Source organism: Puma concolor, chromosome B2 (assembly GCF_028749965.1).
Source record: "Puma concolor isolate L17-30 chromosome B2, mPumCon1.1.hap2, whole genome shotgun sequence".
Classification (NCBI taxonomy): domain Eukaryota; kingdom Metazoa; phylum Chordata; class Mammalia; order Carnivora; family Felidae; genus Puma; species Puma concolor.
Window position 1 is genome coordinate 108,808,220 of NC_141671.1, and position 26,210 is coordinate 108,834,429.

Here is a 26,210-nt window from a genome sequence, read left to right on the forward strand (position 1 = left end):
CAGTGGTGTGGACTTTGTTCTGGGCACCTTGCCTCAAGCCTACATGGCCTCAAACTCAGATTCCAGGAACTGTGAGTTCAATACATGGGAGGATTTTCTCCCACCAATTAGTTGCCTACCAGCTTCCCCTGCAGATGGCTTCTTATTCTTCTGGCTATTTCCATCTTTATTTCATTTATTTTTTTTTCCCAAATGATTTTATTCATAGTATTCTGGTTTTTAAGTAACTACTACATCCATTTCCATGCTTTTCCTTTACTTCTCATTTCCCTCTTAGCCTTCTTCCACCACTGCATCTGCTTTCTTTCCTTTCATTTTCTCCCCATTCATTTATTCCATGCTGTCATAGCTGCTTTCCTTTGTTCAGTTCAGAACATCAGCCAGAAGCTTCCTGTTGCTAAGTAACAACATCACCAACACACACTCTTTTCCACTCTTGGCTCATTTCTTCTGCTGCTTTTGTTAAGCCCATGGGTCAAATAGTCTCTAAAAGAAAATGAAGGGTGCTCTGTCTTTTCTTCATACCAAAGAGATGCACACCATCCTGCACAGTGCCCCTCTTATTACATTTTGACTTCTTGTTTTATCTGTTAATTTTCCCCAGGCTGTGAGATAACACAAAAAAACACAAAACATCCTTTCCAGCTTGGACAATTTATAGATGGGCAGCAGGGATATAATTTCTGCTAAAGGAACAATGAAGGAGAAAATGCTTAAAGTTTAGTTACAAGGCATGGCACGGCTTCATGGAGGGCTTTTGCTTAGACCTCTGAATCAAATCCAGGTTTTAAGAGGTTTCCATGAGGGATCAAAGGAGCTAGCAAGTCCTTCGTACAGACCTTGACCTTGTTGAGTTTTGTGGAAGCTACTAGTGGCATGGTGAGTGTGGATTGCACCAAATAAAGGATAAAAACAATATAAGAACCCATTATGCAGTTTTCCAAATCCCTCTCCTTTTGCAGACATCAATCTGACATGATACTTGTACCAAAGGCATAATTGGAGTTGTGTCAGCCCTTCTACAACATGCTCTGAAGAGATTCCAAGTCTTCTGCCACATTTTAATAGTTTAATGGCAATGGTGACTCCATATGTCTAAACACTAGGATACAGTATCAGAGATACCAGGACCTTGAAAAAAAAAATCTTTTCACCCTTGCAATGCCATAAATAATTTCCCTCCTTGGTGTGAATTCTTTCTCTCTCCTTGGGCATTTATGTAATGCCTGGAGGCCTTCCCTGACAACTCGGTCCCACACTGTTGCTCTCAGCTCTTTGCCCACAGTCAACACCGAGCTATTTGGGGGATGCTGGAGGCTGCTTTGTTGTTAGCACCACAGCCTTTCTCTTGCTGTGTCCCTGCTCCTCGGGCACTGCTCTCTGTGAGGGAACGACTCAGATCCTGCATGTCATGTATACTTGATAAACTGCCTTAAATGTAGTAATAATAGAACACAGATGCTTTGACAAGGCAGTTGTTTTTAGTTTCATTTTCTAAGAGGAGAAGGAACAGTAGTTTGTATTTAAGTCCAAGTTTATCAGCAATCAAAGTACCAGAAATGAAGTAGATGTGTTTCTGTCATTAACTAGGTCTGCAGACCGAGCATTGCAGTAGAGAACATTTTCAAGAGCTTTATTTGTCAGGACCTGTTGATACCCTGGAAGTGGGATCCCTGTGAGACTAAAATCCACTCCAAGGTATTCTAGGAATGCCTGACCAGAACTAGAACTGGCAAGTTACTACAGTTTTCCTTCTAGAAGTGAGCCCCTTGAGATGATGCTATGTTTTCTGAGAGGTTCAGAAAACTTTTATATGATTTAAGTTTTTATCTTCAAGTAATAACAAATGATGAGACATGTATTTGAACTTCCTGGAATTTTTGTTTTATGTGCTGTTTGCTTTAAACAACCGATAATTACACGCAATTTTCACTGCTCTTCAATATTTACTCCTCTCTTTTAAGTCTCTTCTCCAACTTGAAGTATCAGTCAACACCACCTACATCATAATAATTTCTTTTCTTCACATCTCTATGTATTTAATTCCTTTATCCCCTTCCAACCCACCTCATCGAGGTGGTTTTGAGTCTCACAGCCCCTGCTGTCATTGTAAACAGTGGCGCTTTCCCCCATAAACAGACTTACTCCTCACCTGGAACATCTACATGGTGATATATCCAGCGTCCTGAAGGCCTCTCTCTCTCTCTATCTCTCTCTTTTTTTTTTTTTTTTTTTTTGACCCCTCTGTTCATTCAGCCCCATACAACCTCAGCCACACCCTCAACTCACCACCCTGGACTGCTTCACCTCAGAAACCCTTAGGCAAGAATTTCTCTCTCCAACCACAATACCCTCCACTTCCGGCTCTCAGTTAGCTGGTCTTCACACAGGCCATCAGGACTATTCCAGGCCTTCACATCAGCCTTGTCCTATCTGCCCCTATTATCTCCTCCTCTCTTCACTCCTTCCCTACCCAGCAGAGATCCCATGGTCCCTCACTTTAACCACTCCCTCTCGTGTCTCAGCTCCCTTGCTCCTCATTAGCCTGGCAAATCCCCAAGCCTGAATGACTTCATCTTTATGTTTCCCTGTGTGCGCCCACGCTACTGCAGTCCCCTGGAGAATAATACCATGCAGCCACGCGTGCTAGGCCAGCTCCACGTCATTAAGCACTAGTCCCTCAAAGGGGCCCAGAAACCTTCATCATATCCCTCCTCATCTATTTGTTATAAAGCATCATTCATTCACTCATTTACTCATTCCTTAAATATTTATTGAGTGCCCACTCTAGCAGTAGGCTGGGTCCTGAGAGGTAACTGTGAGCAAAGCAGGCAAGCTCTCACCCGCTGAGAGCTGAGGATCTAGCCTAGAAGACTGAAACTAAAACTAGATCAGAGAAGTGAGTTATTTGGAGGCTGATGTCTGAGAAGAAGGTGAGTGGATGAAGTATTTACTATGGCAACTGGAAGAGAAGGTGACTAGGGAAACACAGGAGGGTTGCTGGACAGCTGTGAGGGACTGCGGCCTAATGACACGAAGTTGGAGAGTACCCATGGCCTAGTCGTGTTATTTTTCCAGGACACCTCGATAATGTGGGGTGGGGTGCACACAGAGAGACATACAGGTGAACTCACTCGAGGCTGGGATCTACCAGACTGATGAGAGGAAAGGGAGTTGAGATACCAGAGAGAAACCCTATGGACAAGATAATATTTCAGATTAAAAACTACAAATGGATTTGTAGTGTCTTCTCTTCTTTTATTTTCTTTCTTTTTTTTTTTTTTTTTTTTGTTGTTGTTGTTGTTGTTGAGGGGAGGGGCAGAGGGAGTGAGAGAATCTAAAGCAGGCTCCACACCCAGTGAAGAGCCCAGTGCCATGAGATCATGATCTGAGCTGAAATCAAGAGACGGATGCTTAGGCGACTGAGCCACCCAGGCACACCCCAAGATAATTATTTCTTTTGTAAACAGATACTAAATGTATAACTACTATCATATAACTGTCCAGAAAATTACTCAACAATTAAAGGGCATCCTTAGATTCCAAAAAGTTGTCATCTCCTTGAATATTGTTCTGAGAGATACAGAAAACATTGATTTTTGCTAATTACTAGTTATTTTCTCTTTTCATTCTGAACATTACACAAATACCAAACAACGAAACAATTCTCCCTTAAAAAAAAAAAAAATCAAACGTTATAGAAGTACTCAGAATAAAAGTGAACTCTCAAAGCATCCCTTTTCCCCTTTCTCTCTCCCTGTCCCTGCACAGAAGCCTGTTAAGAGCTTGCTGTTATGTCCATACAGTGCTCATTTCTAAGGGTTTACATACAAAAAGATGTTTGCAGGCATACGCATACACACTTATGTTGTGGAAACTACATAGTTAAGTCATCTTTTCGAGAGGGCAAAATGTAAACATTAGAAAGGCGTGTCTTCCTTTAAATAGGAATAAAACTTTACGGCCTATGAAGCAAATCACTCGGAGCTAAACTTAAGCTACTTTCAATAAACTGATAAGAAAGCTAAATGATAGAGAACATTAACGATCCAGGGAACAAAACACAGAATTTACTTGCCAACTCATTATATTGAGATGATGATCTCAAGTAACACCGAATTTTGTGATACACTTTTATCACAAACTAAATCTAAGTTAGGAAACACAACAGAGAGGATCTGAAAAGATAGGGACTCTATTAAATGTTTTCACTACAAACACAGAATTTACCCATCTGAACTGTAAACTATCTTTAGCTATCAATATCAGAGTTTGTGAAACATGTGTCAAATAATACAGAAAGTCGTCACATAAAGAAACATAAGATTAATAATTAATCGTGCCTCTTGCTAGTCACTGCACAACTAATTGATCCCTCAAGGAACTGACTCACTGAGTTTTCTACCTATGTTTCTTTCTCTGCCACCTCGAATTGGTCATATATTTCCCACATTATAAAAACTCAGTGAGGGGCGCCTGGGTGGCTCAGTCAGTTGAGCGTCCCACTAAGGCTCAGGTCATGATCTCATGGCTTGTGGGTTTGAGCCTCACGTGGGGCTCTGTGCTGACAGCTCAGAGCCTGGAGCCTGCTTCAGATTCTGTGTCTCCCTCTCTCTCTGCCCCTCCCCCACTGTGCTCTGTCTCTTTCTCTCTCTCAAAAATAAATAAACATTAAAAAAAAACAAAAAACAGAAAAACAAACCTCAGTGCATCTTTTGGAATGTGACCTAGCTTTTACAATAGTAGCTATCTGCTTGTTGCAGCGTGAGTCAAAAAACAGTTTCTCATTGTTTCTAAGATTAAGGACAAACAGTTTCTTCCACTTGTGCATTTCTAAATATACAATGTAGGGTAGTACTCTGCAATTCCTCTTCTACAACTTGCTTTTTTCATTTAACAATAGGCTGAAATCCTTTATGTAGTACATGATTTACCTCATTTTTTAAAATGCTTCTTCTTGTTCCATAATAAGAAAACACCATATATCAAACTACCTTCTTTTCTTAAAACTTCAGCTTTTGTTACTACAATGCTCTTATGTTTGTAGATAGGATGCTTATGCATATATTATGCAGATGGGATGTAATAGGATACTTACATGTATATTTTTGTTTACATATCTAAATATTTCTGTATGATACATACCTGCAATTGGAATTTTTAGGTAAAGAGGACTTTATACTTGTTTTTATATATATTGATTTAAATGCAAACTTTTATGTGGCAAAATAGGCAAAATATATAAAAAGTTAATTCACAGAACAGCAAATCTAAATCACCAACAAACACTCAAACTGATGAATAGCCAGGAAAATAAAAATTATACTATTAAACTAGCAAACATTTAGAAGACCAATAAAACCTACTACTGGTGGAAATATGGGAGAAAATGCTTTAACTTTTTTGGAAAGCAATCTAGCAACATATATTAAAATGGGGCTCCTGGGTGACTCAGTCAATTAAGCATCCTTGATTTCAGCACAGGTCATGATTTCCTGGTCGTGGGATTGAGCCCTGTGTCGGGCTCCGCATTGAGTGCCGAGTGCTGAGCGTGAAGCTTGCTTAAGATTCTCTCTCTTCCTCTCTCTCTGCTCCTCCCCCACTCATGCTCTCTCTCAAAATAAATAAATAAACATTAAAAAAATAAAACTAAAGTAAAATTAAAAATATAGAGAGACTTCAACCAACAAACTCACTTTTGGAATCCAATTCCATAAAAACAAAAAAGTCCATAAAGTCAGAATATATAAACAAAGATGTTTTGCGCAGCACTCATTTCTTTCTACAAATATCTGTTAAGTGCTGATTACGTTGCCATCACTTCAGAAATGAACAAGGCACAGGCCCTTCCTTGAACGTACTCACAGCCTATGGGGAAGACAGAGAAGTTCACAAGCAATTGGAGTTCATGGAAGAGGTGCTAAGGAAGCAATCCAGACCTGGGATAGAAGGCTGCAAAAAACTCACTGAAAAGCACACTTTGCATGACCTTTTATGATACAGCATGGTTCTAAGACCTTGGATTAAGTTGTGTGGTCCAGGACAGCCGAACAGAGTAGAGATAACTGGACATGGGGAAAACACAATCCATAAACTTGCTATAAAACAAAACTGTGTTAATAAAAGTCACAGGTAATCTATTTTATTTTTTCAATGGCATTGGAGACAGAATATGAGGTGCAAAATGAAAAACAGATTTAGTTTTGGGGACTAAAATCCAGAGTATGTCCTTAAATGGTAACCAAAATTTCTATTTTATTCATAATGCCTAGTGTACTCTTAAAAGATATTTGTGGGGGCACCTGGGTGGCTCAGTCGGTTAAGCGTCCGACTTTGGCTCAGGTCATGATATCACGGGTCCTGAGTTTGGCCCCGGTGTCATGCTCTGTGCTGATAGCTCACAGTCTGGAGTCTCCTTTGGATTCTGTGTCTCCCTCTCTCTGTCCATCCCCCACTCATGCTCTGTTTCTCTCTCTCTCTCTCTCTCTCTCTCTCTCTCTCTCTCAGAAGTAAATAAACGTTAAAAAAATTTAAAAAGAAAGGTATTTGTGGAACCAATAAAGTAAGACATAGGAAGAGCATATAAAAAGGTTTAGCTCAGATAAGACTTTCTCTTGAATAGACTTTTCCTCCCTCCCTCCCCCTCCCCTCCTTCCCTCCCTTCCTTCCTTCCACCCTTCTATTCTTCTCCCCCACCATTTTTCAAAAAAAGGAAAGACTCCAGTCCAGTTGGGATTCTAATCCTGTTAACCTCACTTTGACCCTGTTATTTCACCACTTAACAACGAGGCAAAATCATCAGCTCTTACATCATGAACTTTAAATGCCAAAATAGTGCTGAGCAATTTTTAAAACACAAATGTTTATGTTAAAAAAAAAAAAAGAATGCCTAACATTAAAAACAAACAAACGAAACAGTTCGTTAGAAACTGGTAATCTATGACAACTGGGATTAGGTAGATAATGGATTTCAGGAAGGGACTATTAGCCTGTGGAGAAACGAAAGCAGCACATCTAGGAAAAAGGTACATTTTCTCCCTAACTATTGTCATTAAAGGAAAAGACATTAGTGGGGGTTCTCTTATGGAAAGGCTGGGACTCTGCAGATTAATGAAAATGTTCCCAGTATCTAAGTGCTGCCTGGCATTGCTCCCACATCAACAGCAAAACAACTGCATAGCAACCTACATTTGCCCATTTCCTCACCCATTACTGTTTGTCCAGAGAAAACAACCCTATTACTCCCTGTCTGCCTTGTGAATTTTGTCAAACAGGAGTTGAGTCTGTATGCCAAGTTGAGGAGCGACACATGCTGGCATTTCCCAGCACATGCTGTTCACCACGTGGGTTCCTGGAGCTGCCTCTTGGCTCAGAGGAGCTCCCCTCCCCTCCCCCACTTCCTCTCGCAAAGACAACATGCAATAATGATTATCAAGTGTGTGTATGTGTGCTCCCAACTGGCCAAGCGCCCTTTAGACCCAGTGACCTGTTTTACGAATATTAGAAAAGCATTTCCAACTTGTTTTTTGCATTCTCTGGAATACACAGAGTTCACCCTACGAGCAGAATAGCAGTCACTTCTCAAACAAAGAAAACCCCCTCTAAATGCTGCTTTGCAAGAACTATTTGCCATCTGTTTATTTCCTCATGGCAGCACTGTGCATAGGGGACTCTAGCAATGGCACCAACGTACAAATCCAGACTGAAATACTTTTCCTCTTTCCAGAGGGTGTTTCCTTGAACTTTCCCATCTGCCTCTGAGTAAGATGTAGAAAATATTATTTATAAAATAAGACTAGTAAATGACTCACGGTGAATAAAAATAAATCAGGGTGCCGTTTGTCATCTTTAAGAGAAAAAGAAAAAGTAAAATGCTCCACAATTGGAGAAATAACTCACTTTTTCAAATCCCCTCAAGGAACGTCTTCAAAAGATAGGCAGGAAGAGGGTTTGTGAGGGTTAAGTTAAATTCAAGAAAACTCCAGAGGCAAGAGCAAGACCCAGCCCCTCATGCATATTCATAAAAGGCAACCTGAACTGTTTGAAACCACAAGGGTGACAGTGTTTCCTGCATGCACTTTGCCTCCCACACTGCCAGGAAACAGTATAAGATGAAGAACCCAGTGCCCGGCTTTGTAACATGGTTCATCAGAATGAGGATTGTTCTTCACAGACTTAACCCACACATTGACTGGATTTTCTCCATCGGCCTTACGACAGCTCAAGAAGTACCCATCTGTTAGGATCCATTTTAGAGCCATCCTTGTGCAAGTGTGAATTTCAAGACTCTGGCTAATAATAAGCAAAAAGGAATATGGCTATTTATTTTCAATAGAGCTTTGGGCATTTATTATTAATAGAAATAGGTCAGTGTAACACACACAGGAAGAAAATTATAGTCTATACACTGCTTTTCTTCTAAACAGACTTTGCACAACAAAATACCCAGAGTTAGTTTGACCTGCCAGCTAACATAAACCAAGGACCTTGTTGTTCCAAGGAATTTAGGGAGGCCCGTAGTGAATTTTTCATTCATCCACTCAACAAATAGCCACTGAGTGTTACTATATGTTGAGTACTGTTCTAGGCATATGGAAAACTGCAGTGGACAAAATAGGTGAACATCCCTCCATCCTGAAGACTATGACAGCCTATTGTCATGTTCTTCTAGGGGAAAACAACACCTTATTGCATCACAGAAGGTCCTGGACCGTTCTGTTAAATGTCTTTCAAGTGCCCTCGATGACTCTGTGAATGAAGAAACTCCTGTGTGTGTTCATGTGTGCTGTATGAAAGAGAAAAAGAAAGAGAGAGGGGGATGGGGGGACAGAGGGAAGGAAGGAGGGAAGGTAGGAGAGAGGAAAAGACAGCAGCATTCAAATACAGAGAATGACCTGAGAGAGATTATTTTGAAAGTGATTAAAAAAAAAAAAAAAAAAAAAAAAGATTTACCTTTATGATCTGGTAAAAACACAAAAGACACCAGTGCTAGAAAACACTAAACAAACACAAAAGAACACTAGCCCAAATGGGAAAAACTTACGGTGTTCTATGTTAGGGAGACAAAAAACATCAAGATGTAAACACTCTCTGATCTAATCTACAGTTTTGACAGAAGACCCAAAATCTTCATAAGGATGTTTTGAACTAGATAAGCAGGTTCTTTTTTTTTTCTTTTAAGTTTATTTACTTTGAGGTAGGGAGAAAAAGAAACGCAAGAGCAAGAGAGAGAGAGAGCGTGTGCGCGGGAGGGGCAGAGAGAGAGAGAGAGAGAGAGAATGTCAAGCAGGCTCTGCTCTGTTAGCACAGAGCCCGATGCGGGTCTCGGACTCATAAACCGTGAGATCGTGACCTAAGCTGAAATCAAGGGTCAGACATTTAACCTACTGAGGCACCCAGGCGCCCCTAGATTAGCTGGTTCTAAAGAAGAAAATCTGGGGCTGAGACTAGAATGCAATGAGAGAGGGACTAATCCTATCAGATACTGAAATAGAGAGCTTCAATAACTAAGAGTGTGATACTAACTGTAAGCACACAGACGAAACAATGGAACCGAATTAATGCCCAGAAATAGTTCCAAATGTATATGGGACTGTAATATCTAATCAAAATGACACATTCCCCATAGGTCTGCTTGCCTCACCACCACTGTCAACCATGCTACATTATCCTTTGTCTCTTTCTCACTAAGAGGCTCAGTGCTAACCAGAGGCCCGTGACACAGAACAGTGAGGAAGCAGGAAAGAGTGCTGGGCCTAGATGGCAATAAAGCAAAGCATCAATCCTACTTTACTTGTAGCTTGGGGTGACGAACCCACAGCTCAACTGCGCTGAGCTTTGGTTTCATTGTCTGTAACTTGAGAATAATAAAAGCCATCTCAAAGAATTACTTCGAGGGTAAAATAAATTGATATATATGAATGTACTTAACGAATTCAGTACCTAAAAAATAAACATATCCTAGCTAAATAGCTTAATAGGCCTCTTAATCTCAGATTGATTAATACCTTGTGCAGAGAAAAATGCTCTTTAAAAATCTCAAATCCTCCTTTGTCACCCAACATTTAAATAAGATTTGGAAAAAAGAGAGAATGGTTTTACTTATTTTTTTTAATTTTTTTTTCAACGTTTATTTATTTTTTTTGGGACAGAGAGAGACAGAGCATGAACGGGGGAGGGGCAGAGAGAGAGGGAGACACAGAATCAGAAACAGGCTCCAGGCTCCAAGCCATCAGCCCAGAGCCTGTCGCGGGGCTCGAACTCACGGACCGCGAGATCGTGACCTGGCTGAAGTCGGACGCTTAACCGACTGCGCCACCCAGGCTCCCCGAGAGAATGGTTTTAAAACTCAGCTTTTAGGACCAATGATTTCTTTACAGAGAAAACTCTTTACAAAGGAAATCAAGGTATTCAATGGATTAAGTCTAGCAAGAGAAGTTTGGTCACATAGCCCAAGGAAGGACTTTTTGACTTCAACATTTTGAAGGAGAAAGTGGAATTTTTTAAAGATGATCTTGGACTGAGATGGGACTAATAGGTCTTTTGGCGGTGGGGGGGAGGGGGGGGTTGGTGCCCAAGGCTTGAGTGGCATCAAAAATGGAAATTGACTCTTGCATGAAAGAAGCTGGAGGAAATTATGGAGAGGGTAGAAATACAAGCACAACTCCATGTAAAATGTTAACTTCTACCTTTAGTTGTCTTGTACAATTCAGTGCCTAAGGGATAAAAGGATGTTAAAGCAAGTTGTGGGAATAAAAACATGGAAACCACATACACCCTGGGAAAACATCAGGACAGAGGACAATCTTGAACAGTGTTGGAACACAAGTGGCATCACCTGGTGGGAAGTGCCAGGCCAAATCTTCTGCAGATATCTCAGAGGCAGAGGGTCTTTGAGGGAAGGGACAGTAACGGGTTTGTAGCCACAGTAAAGGCATACAAGACGATGAGGTGAGTAAAAAATTGATAGAATACTTGCTGAATGACCCTGCCTTAATTTTGTCAGGCAAGTGATCAAAAGTGTGCTTGCTGTTGGCAAGGGTGGCTTCCATGAAGAAGGAACTCAAGGTGGGGAGGAAAAAGCTATTCCCATTGTCTAGATACAAAGTTTCGATTCAGTCTGGCTTGTTTTTGGGAGAATGGACACAGTATATGGCTTATGGCTTATGGCTTTGAGAAGCCCTGTAGAGCAAGGAATCAGGAAATTGGTGATTTTCTGGACAAGATCATAGAAGGGAAAGGTTTGACAAGATTAGGAACATAGGAGGCTGGTAGAATGGAGAAATTCACAGTAACAGAGAACTTGAGATCTGATAAAGGTGTATAAGGAGAACAGGGACAGAAAATAAGCCTGATTCCGTCTGTATTTACCTGTGGCCAACATATGACCCAAACTCTATTAGAAGCAGAATCAAAACTTTAAATATAATAAATTCAAAATTCTTATCAAAAGAATACCATGCTTTTTTTTCATAATGAGGCTAATTTTTTCCCACTTATAATATGCATAAGAAATATTTATGGGGGCACCTGGGTGGCTCAGTTGGTTAAACATCTGACTCTTGATTTTGGCTCAGGTCATGATCTCACAGTTCATGAGTTTGAGTCCGGCATTGGGCTCTGTGCTGACAGGGCAGAGCCTGCTTGGGATTCTCTCTTTCTCCCTCTCGCTCTCTGCTCCTCCCCCACTTGTTCTCTCTCTCTCTCTCTCTCAAAATAAATAAATACTTTAAAACCCATAAAAAATATTTATGAAGTTCATGCTTATCACTGACCTATATCTTATTTAAGGAAAATATATCTATTACAGGCACAAATAAAAAAATCTTTCCTCCTACATCTTTGATAGAGGAAATAGCAAAGGAGCACATTTTTGGCAATCTTGCTGAGGGAGGAAATATTTCACGCAACATCATCACCTCCACCATATGTTTTGTGCTAAAGTTTACCAGGTGCTAAATTAATGCATTTCCTATAGGTCATCATTTTGGCCCTTTCCTGGATACAGGTCACTGAATAGGTGAGACGTTTCTAGGTCACTGAGTAGACTCCATGACAAACATCAGTGTCGGGGCCACAGTTGGCTGTGATGGAAATACAGGGTGTATACAATTGTATGTCACAATGTCACATAAAAAAAACCTGACATCATTATTTTATCATTCACTCCTGTTTTTTTTATAAGTGGATTATTCTCCCAACTCACCAAATTTGGTTTTAAAAAGTCCTCAAGTATTTTCCCCCCTTAAGACATGTCTTCAATAGGTTTTCAAAGAATTTTGAGAATTTTCAAAATAATCTATTACATTTTCAATAGTTTTTAACAGAGCTTTTATTTTCCTAATGAGAACACCTACATGATAAATAGTCAATGGGGCTCCTGAATGGCTCAGTGGGTTAAACATCTAACTTAGACTCAGGTCATGATCTCGTGGCTCCTGAGTGCAAGCCCTGAGTCAGATTCTCTGCTGTCAGCACAGAGCCTTCTTCTTTGGGTTCTCTGTCCCCCCTTTCTCTCTGCCCCTTGCCTGCTTGTGCTTTCTGTCTCTCTCAAAATAAATAAGCTTACAAAAATTTTTTTAAATAAATATTCAATAGTCATGAAGATCTTTCTCAACCTAAAGTTTCAGGGATTGATGGAAAATATGTCATTTTTGGTGACCCTCTGGAGTATCTGTGGAAATGAAATCAATTCCAAAAGAGAGCCTCGCATCTTTTGAGCACCAACAGAAAAGTACAGCTTCCCAAGGAGATTGCATGCAAGAGTCAACGCTATATGGGTCTGATGTGCTTTTAAAAACATTAGCCATACCTTGTGGTACATAAAAGCACAGGCTTTAGAGTCAAGTAGACCTGGGTCTGAATCCTGATCTATGATCAGCAGGCTACTTAGCCTCTCCAAGACTCAGTTTAAATATCTCTGAAATGGATATAATAATACTCATCTTAAGATGTTGTTAGGTGAGGAAAATGAAGTAATGTGTGTAAAGAGCTAGCATAGTGCCTGACATATAGCGAATGAGTACTCAAAAATGGTAGGTAATAACAATAATTATTATAGTAGTAACCACAACAACAACAACAACAACAACAACAACAACAACAACAATTGCCTTACCGTATAGAGTATAATCACCACACTGGTAAGAAGGAGCTGTGGAATTGGTAATAAGCTCATACCTGGCTAGTCTGATCTGGAATGGGATTTCTAATTCTCCTAACAGAAACAACATCAGCAAGGCATTAAGGAATCAAAATACCATCTGGGTAGGAAAGCCTCTTCAATGGATACCTCGAGCAGGTATCTGTGATTTTTGTTAGAAGACCCTGACAGCTAAATTAGGCTATCTTCCTTCTGTCAGGATCCTGGAACATTCTTCTATAGAATAGACACTGTCTTATTTTAAGAACCTCCAGGGAAACAGATTCTGTAATTTCCCTTAACCTATTTCAGTGTTTAGTAACTGTCCCTCTTAGTAAATCTTCAGAGCTAATCTAAATCTTCTGTGTTCTAGTTTTATGCCAGCCATCCTACATTTAATTCAGATTTTATTGATACTTGTATCGGTAGGAAACCAAATTACAGCTAGAAAGATACAGACACATGTTAACATGAGCTTTCGGTATGAGCATATACTCTTGATAACCGATCGTGGTGAGTTAACATGCAGGAAAGACTAGCATTGCTAATGTAATCAGAAACACATTAGCAGTGTTTGCTTAAAGGTGCAGCCCAAGTTCATCCTTGACAATTGTCACACACTGACTTGTGTGACATGAGTCAGAAATGAGCAACATTTTAAAAACCAGCAGACTGAAAGGAACTGTCCTCCAAGTGGTTTCTCCGTGTGGTTTCTCCAAGCAGCCTCCCAGGGCATTGACTCATTCTCTTTGGAAGGTGTCACTGCCTGTTCACCTTCTGGGAGGTCTCAACCTTCTGCACAGTGTCTGGGATCAATCAAACAGCAATAAGAACAATAAAGCCCGGGCGCCTGGGCAGCTCAGTCAACTTAAGCGTCTAACTCTTAGTTTCGGCTCAGGTCATGATCTCACATTTTGCGAGTTCGAGCCCCGCATCGGGCTCCGCAGCTGGCAGTACGGAGCCTGCTTAGGATTTTTGGTCTCCCTCTCTCTCTGCCTCTCCCTTGCTCACGCTGTCTCTGTCTCTTTCAAAGTAAATCAATAAACTTTAAAACAAACAAACCCCAACAAATCCCTGAAGCCATCATCAAGGTGTGAGTGACTTTTTTTTTTTAATTATTTTTTTAATGTTTATTTTTGAGGGAGAGAGAGAGAGAGAGAGAGAGCGAGCGCTAGCAGGGGAGAATCAGAGAGAGAGAGAGAGGGAGACACAGAATCCGAAGCAGGCTCCAGGCTCTGAGCTGTCAGCACAGAACCCAACATGGGGCTCAAACTCACAAACTGAGATCGTGACCTGAGCCAAAGTCAGACACTTAATTGACTGATCCACCCGGCGCCCCATGAGTGACTTTTCTTTATCATTTCGTGTCAGACAAGTGCCAGTCCAAAGGCCACTGTTTTGTTCAGTGAATTAGAAAAGCAGTGCTAAAAAGGGACTCAAGTGGATGAGAGCATGTGCCCAGACCCTTCAGGGCAGAGCCAGACTAGCTACCAAAGACCCCACGACTTTGCGTTTAGACCAGGTCAGAGTTCCTGAAGAGTGTTTTTTGAAACATGGTCCCTTAGGTACTCTCCCCTCCTCACCTCCCTTCACCCCCCCCCCCCCAAAAAGAAAAACCGGTACAAATTTTTCAGAAAAGATGGAGTATACAGATGGATTAACCATGAGCTAAGAAGGCATTAGCTTTATTTGTATGGGTAACATCCAAAGCTGTGCACCTAATTTCTACTCATGATTTTGTGTGGTGTGGACCACACTTCCCTGGACTGCTCTGAAACCAACTTCCTCTTCTGTATAACAAGATTAATAATATTTTGCCCTCACTTAGTGCTACTTTTCTTGAAAGGAACACCAAAGAGAGCTCTAGGACTCACAAATCTGGATCCCACCCCTGACTTCATGCCAAATTCCTCTTTGGGAGATTCATACTGCTTGTTTGTTTATTCAACTAAGTCCTGAAGGAAAGCCTTCTGCTTACTTTTGTGTGATCTAATGTTTCTTCCTAATGATGGAACACAGTGACACTCTCTCTCACCCAGTGTGTAGCCTGTCACATGGGAAGGAGACAACAGGTGAGTGAATTCATGGAGACCTCATGTCATGCCCTCTCTGGAGGTCCGCATGTCCCCAATCTCCACTTCTCTAGACATTCCCTTCTTAAGGACATTTCAATGGGCAGGTGAGCAGGATTCCAGAGTCCCCATCCAGTTCCCAGACATCCATTGGAGTGGCTGTCTTTTCCAGAGGTTTCATGTCAGACCCATTGCTACCCTCAGTTAGAATCTTTCAGTTCCCAGGCAGGTGTGGCTGCTTGAGGACATAAGGAGAAAAAAGAAGTGGGAAAAATGCTAGAAAGAACAATAGTGACTAGTAAACTGTCATTATAGTTACACCAAGGAAACAAAAATTGGATGTGAATATAGTACTTAAAGAGGTGTTTGTAAATTTTTGTATAGGAGTGAAGTGACAATCATGTTTTCCTTTCTTTGTAAGCATTCTGTGTTTAGGGGGAAGGAGGAGACCTTAAGTTCTACTTTAATCTTGGGAAGAGAGGACTGCCTTCACCTATTCATCATGCCTTTCCCAGAACCCTGATTAGGGGAGAAAGACATGTTCTTGGGCTCCCCAGTCTCTCCAAATGTAACCTACACACTGTATTCCCAAAGATCCACTTGTCCCAACCTCAGAGGAGGGACCTGGTGGGGGATGGAGACATGGAGGTCTGAGGCATAAATGGCTGACCCAATTTCCATGTATGATAGGCATGGGCCCTTGAAAAGTTTGTGGTTTTTTTTTTTTAAAGTTTATTTATTTATTTTGAAGGAGAGAGTTGGGGGAGCATAGAGAGAGGGAGACAGAACCCCGAGCAGGCTCCACACTCAGGTTGATTTCACAAAGCGTGAGATGGTGACCTGAACTGAAACGAAGAGTCAGATGTTCAACCAACTGAGCCACCCAAGCGTCCTGAAAAGTTCATTCTTGAAGGGTAGAAGTCCTTGTGGTGGAAAGAGGTCCTTGTAGGTGACCTCTTATAAGGAGGTCAGAGGATGGCTAGAGTCACAGCCTGCCACCTACCGCTCCTGCATAATTTCTAGCACCCCTCTAAGACCCAGTTTCCTCCTACATGTAACAGAATTAATGGGACCTGGTCTGCGTCTAACAGTGCTTAATAGCAGTTGCACCTGAGCTGGTGGTGAACTGATCATCTGGGTCGACGTTGAATGTCCAGCAAGCATTAAACAGAAACCCCCTAGGTGCTGCATGGCCTACTGCCCATCACCCAGACCAGGTCCCCTGTCATTTTCACTTCCTCCTGCTCCGATTTCACTGCACAGGTGCAGGTGACACAGCTGGAGGTGACAACAGCTAAATGCCACCAAGGCCAGCTGGCCAGCGGTGGTGCACATGCTCTCGACACAAGCACCTGCACGGGCATGAAAACTGAGGTTTGGTGCTACAGCCTTAGGAAGAGGGGATACTGATCACAGGGTGGTTTGGGTTCCAGTTTTTGAGGTTTCTGGTTTTTGTTCTTTCACCCTGGAAGGCATGTGAGTGCGGGCTTAACTTCCTGGCTGATTTCTTTTGAGTCTACCCTTTTTCTGTTCTTATCTAACTGGACTAACGTTCTTAATTTCATTTCACTTTCTCTTTTTCCTTTGAACTCCCATCTCTCCCTCTTCTGTTTTTTTTTTTTAATTTATTTATTTTGAGAGAGGGTGAGAGCTGGAGCGTGCATGCGAGTGGGTGTGGGGCAGAGAGAGAGGAGGAGAGAGAGAATCCCAAGCAGGCTTTGCAACGTCAACACAGAGCAGGACGTGGGTCTTGAACTCATGACCCAAGCCAAAGTTGGATGCTTAACCTACTGAGCCACCCAGGTGCCCCTCTCCGTCTTCTGTTCTGATCTCCTTTCTCCACATTCCCATCCTTTTGGCTTCCTTAATCCCCTAAAGTCCTTTTGCACAGTTTCTGCACAGACAAGCAGATTCACTTTTCTCAGTAGTGATTAGGGGCGACTCCTCTGCAGGGAAAGCCTCTCCATGCAAACATCTGCAGCTGCCTCGTGAGCCCCTAGATTTTTAGATGGTTTCACTGTGAACATGTATCTTACACCATAAGCCAGCACATGCGCGCAGATATGACTGAACCAATCTTTATCCTAGAACATGTTGGGCACCCTGATAATCTTCATTTTTCTCTTCCTTCTTTCTTTCCTTCCATCCATCTTTTCTTCCTCCCATCCCTCCTCCATCCCTCTTGCCTTCTCTCTTCCTCCCTCTCTCTTTTTCCTTCTCTCTTCTTCTCTATTGCTGTTCTTCAACCTCTAAACTGATCTCAGGACTCATTACTATCATTAACGGAGGACTGAAACTTGTACTTTGAAAACTATTGATTTAGAAGCACTATCCACTGGCCCTGGGGGGAAAAGACCCTTGCCTTCATTTTCCTTCAACACATACTGTGTCTGTGTATAATGAGAAACCCACTCCTCCTCAAACATGAAATTTCAGTTCCCCTGGGGTGAACTGAGAGACAAGGACAGAAGGAACAACAAGTCTTTAGAGAATATTGTGGAGGCATCTTGGGGTTCAGGAAATGGTGATAATTGTCCTGATGCTTTCCCTGGCTTCTCTCTTCACAATGCCCCAGCGTTTCCTGTCCCCCTCCCTCCTCTCCCCAAAAAAGTTTTGACAAAGGATCTTGTGGTAAGCAGATTAATGCCCCTTCCCAAAATGTCCATATCCTAGTCCCTGAAACCTGTGAATGTGTTGGTTATGTTATGTGGCAAGGGTAAATTAAGCTTGCAGAGGGAATCAAGGTTGCTAATCAACAGGTCTTGTAATGGGGAGAATGTCCTGGACCAGTTGGTTAGGACCAATGCAATCACAAATATCCTTATAAGTAAAAGAGGGAGGCAGGAGGGCAGAGTCAGAGTCAGAGTCAGAGTCAGAGAGATTCAATGTAAGCAAGGCTCATAGAGACTTCCGGTCTCTAGTTTTGCATGCAAGGAACTCAGAAGTTGCCACTCCATCCTAACAACACAACAAAAAGCTGAAGAGACTGGGAAATCAACATCTCTTTATAGATCCAAAAGAGAATGGAAGACACAGGGCAAGCCACTGCCCACAAGGTTGGAGAGACAGGCCTGTGTGCCTGCATCAGAGCTTCCCTGAGCAGGGATGCAAGACAGGAGACACGGTGGGAACCTGTGCCAGGGTAAAACAACCTGCCCAAAGCAGCGTGAGACTTACCTCCAGGAGCTCTACCAGGCTCCCTCAATAAATATGGGAGAAACATCCTCTCATGCTTCTGGCCAGGGGAGAGGGAAAGGAACCATTTTGAAATACACCAGAGCACTCTGTTCTTAACAAGGCCTGCCCTCAGGGGAAACTAGTTAACTAGAGCCTAACCAGCTGGGGTATTCTCAGAGCTTAACTGACCTGGGAAAGGAAATGCCCAATTCCAGCCCACTTTAGCCATCCCTTCCCACCTATGGGGCAGGGGAAGACAAAAACTGAGACACATTTGTGAGCTCACAGTCCAGAGGCACACACAGGCTCACCAGAGGACTGAGAACTGATCACGGGAGTGTGGAATGCTTCCCCATCCTGACCACCACATTACTGAAGGTCTATTTACAGTAGTTCCTTTCACCCAGTACATGATGAACAGCTACAAAATGACAAGGCATACCAAAAGACCAAAAACACAGTTTGAAGAGACAGCTCAAGCATCAAAGCCAGAAATGGCAAGGATACTGGAATTATTGGATTCAGAATCTAAAACAATTTTGATTAATATGCTAATATGGTCAAAGTAGACAACATGCAAGAAAGACTCCATTAGCCATTGTTAGCTTAGAAGATGCGAGAGAGCCACAAGCCAATGAATGCAGGCAGTCTCTAGAAACTGGAAAAAGCAAGAAAACATATTCCTCCCTCCATGCTCCAGAAAGAAAAACAATCCTGCCAGCACCTTGATTTTAGCCCAGTGAGACCCATTTCAGACTTCTGACCTCTAGGACTACAAGATAATGTGTGTTGTTTTCAGCCACTAAGTTTGGAATGATTTGTTACAGCAGCAATTGGAAACTAATACAGATGTATTCTCTGTCGATTATACCACACTATGAATTAGAGCATTTCTGAATCCAGAGTTTATTTAAAATACCTGCTTTCTGGGGCTCCTGCGTGGCTCAGTCAGTTAAGCGGCCAACTTCGGCTCAGGTCATGATCTCACAGTTCGTGAATTCGAGTCCCCTGTAGGGCTCTGTGCTGACAACTCGGAGTCTGGAGCCTGCTTCAGATTCTGTATCTTCCTCTCTCTCTCTCTCTCTGCCCCTCCCCCACTCATGCTGTCTCTCAAAAATAATAAATAAGTGTTAAAAAAAATTAAATAAAAAATACCTGCTTTTTCTTCTTCCAAGGCTGGCCCTGACACTTGGCATTGTCCTCAGCCTGGGAAAGGAATCATGAGCCGAAGTCTGGCCTCCAACAGTGGTGCCAGGGGCCAACCTTCTGAGCCACTGAGACCAGGTAGCTGGCTGAGCCCTGGAGGGTAGGGTGGGTAACTGGGATGCTGAGGAAAGTGGGCTTCCTTGAAGGGCGGGTTCTTCCTCATACATCTCAGCAAAGATCATGGAATTCAGTTACCCTTCAAATTGTCATTTTACCTGTTTGTTTGTTTGTTTGTTTGTTTGTTTTAGAGAATAAAGGCAGTCACTGAATCTTAGTCTCTGAGCCTGAGCTAGGAGACCACTCAGCTACAATTCTGGAACAGAGATTTTCCCAGGTGGTGATGGGTGCTGTATGAGCTCCTGTTGGACCAGACCTGGACGTTCTTCCCCACGCCCTCTTTTTAAAAAAATTTTAGAAGTAAATGCCTTGATAAGGTTTTTTTTTTTTTTTTTTTTGCCTTAAATGTTTATTCATTTATTTTGAAAGGGACATAGAGTGGGGGGAGGGGCAGAGAGAGAGAGGGAGAGAGAGACAATCCCAAGCAGGCTCTGCACTGTCAGCGCAGAGCCTGATGAAGGGCTCAATCTCACAAACCGTTAAGATCATGACCTGAGCCATAATCAAGTGTCTGACGCTTAACCAACTGAGCCACCCAGGTGCCCGCCTATATTAGTTTTTTACATTATAATCTCCCTTTAGAAAGACTACGAACATATACTGGTAAATGTGGTTGCCTCCTTTTTGTAACTGAGATATAATTAACATATAACATTATATTAGTTTCAGGTGTATAACATAATGATCCAATGTTTGTATATATTGTGAAGTGATCACCACAATTAAGTCTGGTTGGCATCCATCACCACATAGTTACAAATCTCTCTTGTGCTGAGCCTTATGTGGATCCTCCAGTTCTCCTTATCCCCTTCATGACTGGATTCTACCCCAGGACTGCCATCACCTAGACAAGAGGTCTTGAGAAAATAAGCTCCCCAGCCTTAGTTTCCTCTTTGATAAAATGTCAGCACTGCCCAGAACAGCATAATATTCCACTGCAAGTACTCAACCAAAGCACTTGAAGGACAGTCTGTAGATTTTTTTTACTGGTGTACAGCTGCTTTCTCTTTGCTGTAAAGTCCCAGGTTTTGTGCACACTCCCATCGGACTTGAAATGGATTATATACATACATATAATTGAATGTATACATACATACAAAATTCTGTTTCTAACTGTGTCTGCTCACTAGGGCCAACAGTTTCTCTATTCAGGATCTTCCTCTCTATGAGGCCAGTTAGGATGATACAGCATTTGTCACTTACACCAGAGGAATACTAGGTATAGATGTTTTGCCAAGACTTTTCCTTCCAGCCCAGAGATTAGAGTGCTTCTACTTCAAAATGTTGTGTCATAAGTTTTTAAATTCTGACATGCTTTGTGGTCTTCAGGATGCTAGATTCTTTACTGGTAGATTCCTTATATTTGAGAAGCTGCTGAGAATACTAAGAGCTGCCAAAACTCAATGTCTCTAAATGAATGATTCCATTTTCTCATGATTCATCATTGACCAGTTGGCTAGCCCCCAGTCCTCATGGCCCTAACCATTGCCCTGCTCAGCCTGGAGTCAATCCTGACTTGATGCAAAAGGAGTATAAACTTCAGCCCCAAATTCTAAAAGTTAGGCTCAGTCACCCTTTCTGGACCATCTCTGTGGCAAGATCTAATAACAGGGATTCTGAGTACTGAGAATTTTGCCTTTCCAGGCTGCTAAATTGTCTTCACTTGAGGCTTGAAGCTCTGCCATACTCTGGTCAGTCTCCCTTCTGGGAATGATCTAAACAAGGAACTGCTAACAAACTTCTCCAATATCCTCTACCTACCTAAGTTCTTGTTGAACCCAAGAATGCCACCACCTGCCTAAATTCCACATTGGGACACCTGCAACTTTGTTGTAATGGATCACCCCACTGCTCATTCCTGCCCTGTGGAGTAGGCCTGCCCTGCTACCTGTTCTGCTGACTGCATTTCTTCTTGGCACCTGTTCTTGTGCTTGTCCCCCACCCCCTCCTAGACTGCCTGTTCCACTACAGTTGACTGGGTTATGCCTGGCCATATCCCAAGATATGCCAACAATTGATAGATCACACTTTAGGAGCCAGAAAATCTTATTAGACTGAAATGTTAATTAGGATAGGAACTCTCGGAATGTAGCAGCAGGCAGAGCCACCAGGGTTTGGACAGTGGGGAATGTGTAAGCATCACATTAGAGAATTACTCTCTAATATAAAATATAAAATGAGATGCCTCAGACTGAGGAAAAAAATAAATGGCTGCTGATTTTACAAAGTCTGGAAGTTTTTAAATTTTTTTGTTGTTTTTCTTTGCATTTTAAAATTATCTGTAATTGCAGTAAAATACACTTAATGTAAAATTTGCCATCTTAACCATTTTTAAGTGCATAGCTCAGTGGCATTAGGCACATTCACATGGTGCAACCATGGCCATCATCCGTTTCCAGAACTCTTCATCTTGCAAAACCAAAACTTTTTATCTATTAAACAATAAACTCCTCTTTCCTCCCTCCTTCAGGCCCTGGAAACTGCCCTTCTATTTTCTATCTCTAGGAATTTAGCTACTCTAGGTATTTCACGTAAGTGGAATTGAACAGTATTTGTCTTTTTGTGACTGGCTTATTTCACTTAACATAACATCCTTAAGTTTCATCCAGGTTTTAGCATGTGTCAGAATTTGCTTCCTTTTTAAGGCTGAAAAATGGTCCACTGTGTGTGTGTGTGTGTGTGTGTGTGTGTGTGTGTGTGTGTGTGTATACCACATTTATTTATTCATCCATCCATAGATGGATGCCTGGACTGCTTCCACCACTTGGCTACTGTGAATAAAGCTGCCATGAACATGGTATATAAATAACCTTTGGATCCCTGTTCCATATTTTGGGCTATACCCCAAAATGGAATTACTAAGTCAAATGGCAATTTTATTTTTAATTTTTTGAGAAAACATACCATTTTCCATAACGGTTGCACTATTTTACATTCCCACCACCAGTGCACAGAGTTCCAATTTCTCCACATCCTCTTCAACACTTGCTATTTTCTTGTAGTAGCCATCTTGATGGATGTGAGGTGATATTGTTTTATTTTTATTTTTTCATAAATCATCTAAATTTCCATCCTGTGAACAGATTTACAAAAGATTTATTCATTCCACATAACTTATTTGGCTCTTAATATGTACACTTTGTGGAAAGCATTTGTATTGCCCACCAGATATGTATAGTTCTCCTAGCATAGGATAGAATCAAACTTTCCCACCCCTTGAAGTCAGGTGTGAACATGACTTGCTTTAGACAATGACACATGAGCAGAAGTGACAATGTAACATTTAGGAGGAAGCTCTAAGAACCATTGGGTGACTCATCACCTTCCCTTCTTCCTGCTTCAATGATTATAAAATCGGTATCAGAAAGGTGTCCTCATTAGCCTGGGTTCCTGAGTGACTATAATGAGCAAAACCCCCATGCCAATCTGTGGTGGCCATATAGAAGGACTGAGAAATCACCTTTGTTGTTATAATCCTCCAAAATGTGGGGATTATTTGTTTCTGCAAAATTTGTTTCTGCAAAATAACCTAGCTGCTCCTGACCTGCATACATTTTGCTCCTGTATTTGACTGCTAATTTGTGTTTGCACTCTCTGATTGGATCCTAATCCCTCTGAAAGAAAGAACTATGCCGTATAGACCTTTGACTTCCCTTTTTCCAGTCCAGTGCCGCAAACATGTAGACACTTTATGAATGTTTGGTGATGGTAGGTGGTGGTAGTGGTGATGGTGATTATGACGGTGACGACGACAATGGTGTTAGTGGAGAAAAAGATAAAGACATGAAGTCCATATCAGACGTACTTAGATTGTGAAGCAACAACTTTGGTCTCAGTATTCTTGATTTTAAAAAAAAGTCCAGGGGCGCCTGGGTGGCTCAGTCAGTTGAGCGACCGACTTCGGCTCAGGTCATGATCTCACGGTTTGTGAGTTCGAGCCCCGCGTCAGGCTCTGTGCTGACAGCTCAGAACCTGGAGCCTGCTTCTGATTCTGTGTCTCCCTCTCTCTCTGCCCCTCCCCCACTCATGCTCTGTCTCTCTCTGTCTCAGAAATAAACATAAAAAAATTAAAAACAATAAAAAACAAAAGTCCAGTTAGAAACAGACTCAAGAATGTCATGATTTTTGAACTTATAAAATATGTACATTTTGATATTTCCTATGTACTCTAGGAGTCTGTTCAAACAAACTTATATGTAAACAATGCTGGTTCTAGTCATATTAATTTTCATGTAAAATTTGACTGCTAGCTATAAATCATAATCAGATTGTGATTAAGAAGTAGTCTTCCATAAACATGGTTTCAACCTGTTGCTTATCTGGCTTAAAACATATTTCCCTCTTTATTTTTCTTTATAATGCCCAGTATAGTGCTGGATATTGTGCCATCTCTGTAGTGGCTTCAAGGCTACCTCTGTTCCAGATTCAATGTCCATCTGTTCTCAAAATATCCTGTTACCAAATAAAAAAATAAAGCCATCCCTGGAGTTTAGCTTTGGGTGACCCTAGATGGCTTGACCTGCCATGGATCATTTTCTCCCTGGAAACAAATAAGGGCTTCCTACATCGCATCATTTGTACAGCCTTGGACAAATGATTATGGTAACATTTGCCACATTTTCCTATAAAAACAACTGAGCCCAAATCTAATTTATAATTGGATCTTGAAAAGTATGATTATTCTGTTGGGACTACTTTCTTCAGATTACTTAATCCTGAGAATTTACAGGGCACATAAAGAATGAAAGAGAAATGAGGTCAATCCTCCTGTTTGCTTGCCCTCAACACGGTCTGTCATCCTCTCCCTTCTCCCCTCTGGTTCACTTCAATACCATTGATACAGGCTCTTTGTCTCCCACGGCTCTACCTTCACTTTTTCTCACAGTCCCGGACTTGGAATTTCTCCCCCTTCCTGACCTTCATCAGTATTTCAAACTCCTATCCTTTCTCCAATTACAAGGCATATCTTAAATATTGATTCCATATCCCTGTTCTCATTTTCTGTTTCCCTAAGTGCTTTTGAAAAAGAAGATAATTGAGGAATGTCACTAAGAGATCACTATCTTCTGCTGACACTGAACATCTTCCCAAATGGATGAATGGGTAAAGTAATGCTTAGAATAAAGACAGGAAGATGTAGTGGAAGATCAAATAGAGGAGAGATAGAGGGTGGAGTTCATTTTGTGGCGTCTGATTGGTGGAGGCTGTTGAATCACATTTAGAGTTCAATAAATACGTAATGGAGTATGGTAGAGACAGGGTTTTACTTTATCCTTGAAAGCTGGAGGAATACTAATTAAAGCTGCCATCAATTATTTGTCTCTGTAACACACTTCCTTTCACTGAAAATAATTAGTAGAACTGACCATTTATTTATTACAAATAAGTACTGTATTAGTCATGATTTTCCAGAGAAACAGAACCACTAAGGTGTGTGTGTGTGTGTGTGTGTGTGTGTGTATGGATTTTTATTATAGGAATTGGCTCATAGGATTATAGAAGACAAGAATTCCCATAATCAATTTATTGTCCATAAGTTGGAGAACCAAGAAAATCATTGATACAATTTAGTTTGAGTCCAAAGGCTTAAAAACCAGGGGGCTGATGGTATAACTCTTAGTCTGAGTCCAAAAACCCAAGAATCAGAAGTATAGATGTCTAAGGGCAGGAGAAGATGGATGTCTAAACTCAAGAATAGAGACAGCAAATTTGTCCTTTCTGGCTTTTTTGTTCTATTCAAGCCCTGAATGGATTGGATGATACCCATTCACAGAGGTGAAGACTATCTTCTTTACTAAGTCTACTAATTTAAATGCTGATCTCTTCTGGAGCCACCCTCACAGACACATCCAGAAATGATATTTTATCAGCCATCTGAGCATCCCTTAGCCCAGTCAAACTGATGCATAAAATTAACCATCATATGGAGCAAAAATCCACACATTATTTATGAAATCCTCATTAAACTAAAGAAGTTGCAACCTGAGATGGATATTCCCACTGTCAGCCATCTTGATGTGGGAGTGAGTTGGCCTAAGATAGAGGAGGGAAGGATCTTCTTTTCCTGAGACTATACTCTGATATAGGAAGCTGTCTGGGTATGCTCTTTGGAGGAAGCAGCCCCCTCCATGTTGAAGCCTAATAGAAGTTTCCTTTAATGCCTCTTGCTGAGACTGATTTGGGCTCATTATCCATAGGAGCACCCTTCTAGCAGCAGTGTCTGCTGCTCTGTGCTGGATGTCTGTTTATCCCCACCACGGCCTGGTCTTTGCTGAGCTGTGAGGACTAAAGACAGCAACAAGAACCTCTGCTCAGAGCAACAGGCATGCAGAAGTAGAGCAGCCTGAGGAAGCCAGACCCAAGTTAGACTGGAGGATTTGTAGACAGGATTCAGCAGATTACACACCTTCTTCCCCTAAGATGTCCACAAAACACTAAAGAGACAATCAGTAGAAAAATGGGTTTCTTCTTGTCCACGAAATGAGGCTTCATTGCAC

General features: G+C 41.6%; 1 protein-coding gene across 2 annotated transcripts in view; it reads right to left on the reverse strand.

Annotated features, from left to right (window-relative positions):
• The window catches only part of CEP85L (centrosomal protein 85L), a 227,477-nt gene extending 219,531 nt beyond the window's left edge, over nt 1-7,946 (reverse strand). For both annotated transcript variants that reach the window (XM_086707691.1, XM_086707688.1), the window contains exon 1: nt 7,900-7,946. The gene's annotated coding sequence lies outside the window, so the exon portion shown is untranslated. The remainder of the gene's footprint in view (nt 1-7,899) is intronic.
• Nucleotides 7,947-26,210: the final 18,264 nt, after the last annotated feature.